This window comes from Periophthalmus magnuspinnatus, chromosome 24, assembly GCF_009829125.3.
Source record: "Periophthalmus magnuspinnatus isolate fPerMag1 chromosome 24, fPerMag1.2.pri, whole genome shotgun sequence".
Taxonomy (NCBI): domain Eukaryota; kingdom Metazoa; phylum Chordata; class Actinopteri; order Gobiiformes; family Gobiidae; genus Periophthalmus; species Periophthalmus magnuspinnatus.
In genome coordinates, this window is record NC_047149.1 from 5,023,543 (window position 1) to 5,031,271 (window position 7,729).

Below are 7,729 nucleotides of genomic sequence, written 5' to 3' on the forward strand. Positions count from 1 at the left end.
TTCAGGCCACGTTTACAGAACAAAGAAAATTTTGTTTAGGTATGAACTAACCTTTAGAGGACAGGCGAGCGGTCTCTGTTAGGGCTGTCAATCACAACCATCGAACAAACTGTCAAATTTTGCAAGTGACTAGTGACTATAGCCCCCCAGCCCGAGAGCCTTTTGTGGGCGGAGTTCACAGCCCCGCCCACTGCAGTAAAAGGGTGGGGCTTCTTGTACTTTACAGCTGCTTTAGTGACTATTAAGAAGCAATCCAACGACATCTTTTACTAATCAGTGCATTTATGAGCGTGTATGTGTCACATTGTGGGGACTAAAATCTGTAAACACTCACGTCATGACCTGGCTCTCTTATGGGGACAAAAATCAGGTCCATGGTCTAAATCCTTTATTATTACAACATGATTTAAAGTTCAGATATGGACTAAAGAGGTTAAGGTTAGAAATCCATGCCCAATGTCTGAATGTAATTTAAATCATCTTATATATTCCTCAGTTGTATTAAACATATTCCTTTAAATGTAACAATAATGTAAACCTAAGGGCTGTCAAACCCCCTCACATGACTGACCGTCCTGACCCTGTCCCTGTGTAAAGGCCTGAGCACACAGAGGCTCTGCAGAGGCTCGTCACATGATCACATACTGCTGTACTCTGCAGGTCCAGTGAGAGTGAGGAGGACCACTGCACCTGTGTCACATGTGCTCAGACACGTTGTGCTCACCACATTCTACTGATGTCATTTTACTGTTACACTGCAATAAAAACACACAGGATTCAATAGTTACGCAGTGTGGCTTTAAAGGCCCACTGTTTTCTGGTGGAGTGTGCCATCTGCTTGTTTTAATGCTGATGATTTCACTTTGCCTGGAATGTTGTACAGCTGACTTTTCTGTTGACTCATCTATCTATATGAAAACAAGCAGGTGAGGGCAAAGGTTATAAGTCAGATCTGTGGAGAGGCGAGCCCACAAATGCATGGTTTTCAACATGTAGCCTATGAATGAATGATATTTGAACCTTTTCTTTTTTGTTTTTGGGGGTTTGTTTGGGCATAAGTGTGATCCTGGGTTAGTAACTACTTACTTAATACCTTAACTCTTAATTAAGTAGTTACTAAGCCTAATTTTAAACAATTACATTTTATAATATCACATGAACCCAAGCAATGGGTAAGAAAGTCTGCTGCTTCTTATGTGCGAGATCAATCCAGATGCCCCGGGAGAAGTCCAGATGCCCTGTGAGGAAGAAGTCGGTGACAGGGAGTGTGGGAGGGAGGGGGCGAGAGATGACCTCAGGCATTCGGACTCAAACGGTGAGATTACAGGCTAACAGCGCTAACAACCTGTGTCACTGCATTTCACATGGGAGACAGTGGAGCGTAATACACAGAGAATACACGAAAGCATAAACATCAGGCGTTTCAATCTGACTCACTCAAAAGCAGGAACAAATGACAAATTCATGCGTTTAGATTAGATCAACCATTACTTTTCAAATGGAGGAAATTACAGTGTTGCAACTCAAACTTCAAGTACAGCAGGAGAGAAGAAACTAACTACTGAAAAGACTGAAAGCAAAATGGATTTTTCAGAGCTTTTAAATGTTTTATAGTTGTTTCCTTCTCATTGTCCCTTTGAGTTGAGTTGTATTTGGAGTGATTCGTGCATGTTTGAGCATCTTTAATCACTATTTTCAAGATGCCATATTGCACTATATTTTATTAACTCACTTTAGGTTAATTTTGTGGTTTAAAATGTGCAAATTATAACATAATGATCCACGGGTGTTGGAGATTATGACATTATAGCAGACACAAGCACGACATGTTTGCTTTAACAGTTTACATCAAATCTAATATGACACTAAGGCTACAAAACTACTGTGTACGTCTGGTGCCTATGTGTCTTATGTACAAGAAATATAACAATCTAATGTCTTTAATGCAGCGTTAAAGCCCCTCGGCCCCAAAATGGTGCCATTATTAAACCCTAAAGACGTGAGTGTTGTTGAAAGGACCTAAGATTAATATGACAAGTTTGTACAGCCAATTTCTAACAAACAATTACAGCTCTTTTTGCCTGAGATCCAGAACACACACCTCAACACATGATAAGGATGTGAGTGATTGACAGGTGGATTCGCCAATCAAGGACACACATGGTCCATCTGTATCAAAACAAATATGGCTGCTCACGAGAAAAAAAGACAAGAAGAAAATATCACTAGGGACTGAAAAACATGGAGGATTTCTGTAGAATCAGTGAGCGAAGCACTAAACTCTAAACTGTTAATCTGAGAGAAATGTGATTTTCTTCTAAATGATGCCTGACCAATGAATTCCTTTGTTTCAAATGCGTCACTGAAATAAACAAATCTGATTGGACGGCGGTGTTTGCTTCTGCTCGAGATGTGGTGGAGGGTGTGGGGAATAGACTTATATTTCTCAGTATAAAAAATACAGAGCAATATCAGTCTGGATTTGGGCAACTAGCTTTTGTCTCTATAAATGTATATATTTGTATATTTCCTTCATACAGTTACATAGACCCCGCCCTCCATCTGAAACTATGACATCATCATATTCTACAACATGAACTCTTCCTATTAGTTTCTCAATTTCTTTGGACAGTTAAAATGGTACTTTTAGTCAAATCATTATTTTAGTTATAGCTGATGCCATGCAAATAAAAGTAAATATACAGTACTTTGGTCTGGTTTGGGGCTCTGAGCTTGGATAGCATCTTCACTTGTCCCTTTAATTCATTTTTGTATGTTGCAAAAGCATCTGTGACTTGAGTCATAGTTTTAGTCTGAGACTGATTATAAGTCGCAACTTTTTTCATAGTTTGGCCAAGGGTGCAACTTATACTCAGATGCAATTTATATGTGAAATACAGTTGTCCCTCACTATATCGCGGTTCACCTTTCGTGGTCTCGCTGTTTTGCAAATTTTTTTAGTATGAACGTGCATTGTGTTCTGCGACCTGATTGGCTGAGGAGACTATTGTCCATCAGTCTCCTCCGTGCCGTGTCTCCTGTTCAGTACAGAATGTGTTCAGACAAATTTCCATACATGTTGGATCGACACTACAGCAGAGCGGCGCCATGACGAAGAGGCACGATCAGAGGAAATGTGAAAAACACCTAAGTCACTATTAATTAATTAAACAAGAGAAATGTGAGAAAATGTTAATGCCTGTGTGCGATAATTGAGGGACCACTGTATATGTTTATTTCTTTTTTATTATGCATTTTTTGGCTGGTGTGACTCCGGAAAGTATGATACATTTATTTACTTTTAGTGATCAAAACTATGAGCCAATATTAAAATCTGTTAGTCACCTGCAAAACCACAGGCTTCAAGGAATTCACCCACTCACAAGATAAGTGTCCTCAAGTACTGCTACTACAGGGATCATGAGTAACAGATGACACTCAAGAGAGGAGGAGGAGAAGAGAGGGAGGGAGAAAGAGAGAGGGAGAGAGAAAGAGAAAGAGAAAGGAAACAGGCGACAGTGGCTCAGTGTTTGTTGGCAGTTCGAATCACTCTCTCAACATAAACTCGACATAAACATCATTAGTTGAGCGGTCAGATCCACTGACCCACAGTTTGGTGGTGCAATTCCAGCTCTCACAGATGAATGCTGTTGTTGTGTCCTTGGGCAAGACACTTAACCCACCCCCCCCCCCCCCCCGTGTCTGTGCGCACTGTGTATACAAATATATAAAAATGAGATTGTTTACCATGTGAGGGAAGGGAAGAGGAAGAGAAGAAAGAGAGAAGGGAAGGAAGAGCAAGAGAGAGGGAGGATAATAGAGAGTTGGGGGGAATGGTGGAGGGGAAAGAGAAAGAAAGAAAGAAAGAAAGAAAGAAAGAGGAGGGTGAAGGAGAGAGGGAGAGAAAGAGGAAAGGAGAGAATGGAAGAAATAAAGAAGGAGAGAGAGTGGTGGAAATAAAGAGAAATAAAGAAAGAAAGGGGGAGGGTGAAGGGACAGAGAGAGAGACACGTACATTTATTATATGAGAGAGATAAAGACAGACAGAGGGGGACAGAGAGAACAGGAAGTTGAACGAAAGAGGGAGGGAATAAAGAGAGAAGAGGAGAAAGAATACAGGAGAGAGTGTAAGAGGGCGAGAAAGAGAGATGGAGGCAGAGAGGGAAAGAGAGGGGAGTGAAGGAGGTGGCGAAAGAGGGAAGGAGGTGGAGAAAGGGGGACATAGAGAGAACTAGAAGGAGAGGGGGAGAACTAAAAAGCTGAATGAAAACAGTGGGTGGGGCGACCGAGCTGAATGAAAAGTGTTGAATGAAGTGACTCTTGACCCAGAGGGAGAGAGAGAGAGAGACAGAGAGACAGAGCGAGAGAGACAGAGAGAGAGGAAGAGGTAGAGCAGGAGGTCTGATGATACACTGCGGCTCGTGTGAGGGTGATAATGAGTACCTCGCTCTACAGGAAGTACAAAGACACTAAACAGTGGTGTAAAAATTCAGAAAATTTGTACCAGTTGTAAAAGTACATGCATGGCTAAAATGTACTCAGTTACAAGACAAATTTGTACTTAAAGCCACGGTATGTAACATTTTAGTCAAAACATAGACTAAATAAAAGCACCTTTACCTGCAGTTAAAAACATGCCTTCTTACAGTGAGCGGGCTTGCATCTCCACAAACCTGACTCTTAATTGTTTTTTTCTCCTTCTTGTCTCCGTGGAAATGTTGTTCCTTTCATTATAATCTTCTACAGTCTGGCGTAAACACATCTATGTCCATGGAGAATGTTCTGAAGTGTCTTTTAAACTTTCTATTCATGTTTTTATGGCTGACACATTCTGAATTGTTGGCCAATGCTAGCCAACTATTGCAGACGTGCTAACTTACGCTATGCGACGCAGCCGGAGGAAGCTGTCAATCAAATATTTGACAGCAGGGAAACTTCCTGGATCCGAGCCAAGGCAAATGTTACCTCAGGAGAAGGAGAAGGAGACGAGGAGATAAAAAAAGAAGGAGATGAGGAGAGGAGACGAGCCTCTTTTTTGTTGGCACAGTTCAGTTAAGGTGCAGTTTTGGTGCAGGTCCCCCCAGCCCAGTTGTGTTTCCATGCGCTGGGCACGGCTCTGGGTCCAAGGGCATAGATCTGCTTCGTGACACGCGGCACCGCTCAACATAACTCATGTATTCTTAAATAAAATCTAAATTGCATCTGAATTATACTCGTAAGTATGAGGTTGACCTTAGCAATGTGGCGCGGTGAGACGTGGCTAAAACTAAAGCTAGCATAAACACTAAACTACTTCCAGTTTATCGTCAGCTTTTTCCGGATTTCCTTCACTTCTCTGCTCCTCCACACAGCGTTTTAACCTCCCTTTACGTAATGCACTGGGTTTGGCTCAGGTTAGACGCTTTATACACTGGACATATGATATTTTCGATCTTTACGCGAGTGCAGTGCATTGACAAACTGAAAACAGCTGTTGCTAATGTGGACTAGCGATAAACTGTATAAAGTAGTGAACTGGGGGAGTGTGATGTGGTATTTGGTGCTAGCAGGTGGAAATAAGCTAAAGCAAGCCAAGCCAAAGTGAGCCAAAGCCTTCTGAGAGGCGGTACCCTGGCACCTCTGAAACAGGACGGTATGGTTCACTTTAGACACTGGAGACACTTTGGGGACCACACTGACCTGCTCCAAAGTGAACAAATCCAAATGAGCCTAAGGAAGCGAGAACCAATGAAGAGGTGGTCCTACTGAACCGTCTTTTCATTCTTATTTACTCTTTGATTTTTAGGATTTTCCAGGCTTCGGACGCAGGTTTAATTAGTACCTGGCCCTCGCCCTTGTCCCTCGATTCTCGTCCTTAATCTTGGGCCTAAAAAGACAAAAATGCTCATAACAGAAGGTTACCATTTTACTCTATAAACCAAAAAGTGTACATTTAGTGTCAGGACTGCCACACGAGTTTCAGTGGCTTGTGCAGTTTCAGTGAATGACATTTTTACAGCGAAAGTCTCTTAGAAAAACATAGTGCTGTCCTGATGTCATGTCCCCTGTCAGCGCACTGCACACTGTCTGCTTGTCTCCTACCTCCTCATCTCCTCTTTTGTCTCCTTTCTCCTCGTCTCCTCTGTCCCTCTCCTCTTGTCTCCTACCTCATCTCCCCTGTCCCCTTGTCTCCTCATGCTCTTGCGTCCTACCACTGACCCTCTTGTGTCCCAGCTCCTCGTCTCCTCTCTCGTCTCATACCTCCTTGTCTCCGGTCCTCGTTTCCTCTGTCCTCCGTCCCGGTCCTGTCAGTGTCGTAGTGAAGCGTTTGGTGTGCGGCGTTGGGCGTGATGGGGCATAATTGTGTGACATACGCACACAGTGGCTCTCCCTGCAGGCTGCGCACTCACAGTACTGCTGTTGTGAGTCTGGTGAGAGCGCTTTAGTCCACGATCAGTCACAAGTGTCAGATTATGAGATTCTGAAAAATAACAGGAAGAAGCTGAGGCGGGAAGCAATTTTTTTTTTCAATTTTGGTGAAGTTTATAATAGTTGAGTCAAGTACTGTTGTGAAAACGACCTAAAACTATGATAAATGTTGACCACAGGTACTATCCCACCAAAGCAAGTCCCGCCAAAACATGAAAACCTCTCAGATGCACTTTAAAGGTACACATAGCTTGCACAATTACTGGTTTTAAAAAAGATTCTATGATCAAAACTAACATGTACACGTTTGTCTCATTCTTCAGTTTATGAACAGGCCTTATATGAAGAGCTGCAGAGGCTGCACTAGCACTGAGTCATGATTTTCTGATCAGAGTGAGGCATTTTAGGTTTAAACCAACTGGATTTCAGTATCTACTCCCTTATATTTGTTATCAGTAAAAGCTACATTTGAATAGTACATGATTCAACATTACCTCATATCTGGGGACACAGATTGGTCATGTTTATGGAATTTAATATCAAACTTTTACATACAGTTCCTTTAAGACTTTGTCCTTCCAGTTACATGATTAACTTTTACTCTTACAATACAATCTTAGTAGTACTTTAGTTTGCATCAGTTAGTATCCATTTGGAGTTTGCTGATTAATCAACAAGAACCAACTTCCCCAAATATGTATCACTCTTCCCTGAGAACACTATGCTATACTTCTACTATATTTCAACTTTAGTACAATTATTTTGAAGCAATGATAGTCTAACGTAAGTAGAGGTTTGACTGCTCTTCTCTTAAGTGTAGTTTTAACAATCTAGTTAAACCAAAACCCAAAACAGATCTAAACCAAGACTTTGACTGTAAGTACTAACACTGAAAGTATCTGAGACTAAACCAGAACTAAAACCAGAGACGGGTAGTACAGTAACTTTAAATCATAACTCAGATGTTACATTCCCACAGATACTCCTTAAGTTACTCCTTCTTGAGCAGTACTTTTCTCACATACTGTTTTTCTTGGACTACTGCTTTGTACTTCTACTTGAAGTAACGTTGCTCTTACTTGAGTATAATTTTAGCCTACTCTACCCTCCTCTGACTACTACTACTACTACTACTAACAACTTCCACGCTTGAACCATACACTGACACATACTTACACAGGAGGGGGAGGACCCGGGGGTGGTCCCAGATGCACAAAAGGGCGGGGCTACGTTGTTGTGTGGGCGGAACAATCTGGCCCCCACACCTTTCCTCTGTGTGAACATATTCACACAGTCAGAGTGGCATGTGCACCGCGACAGA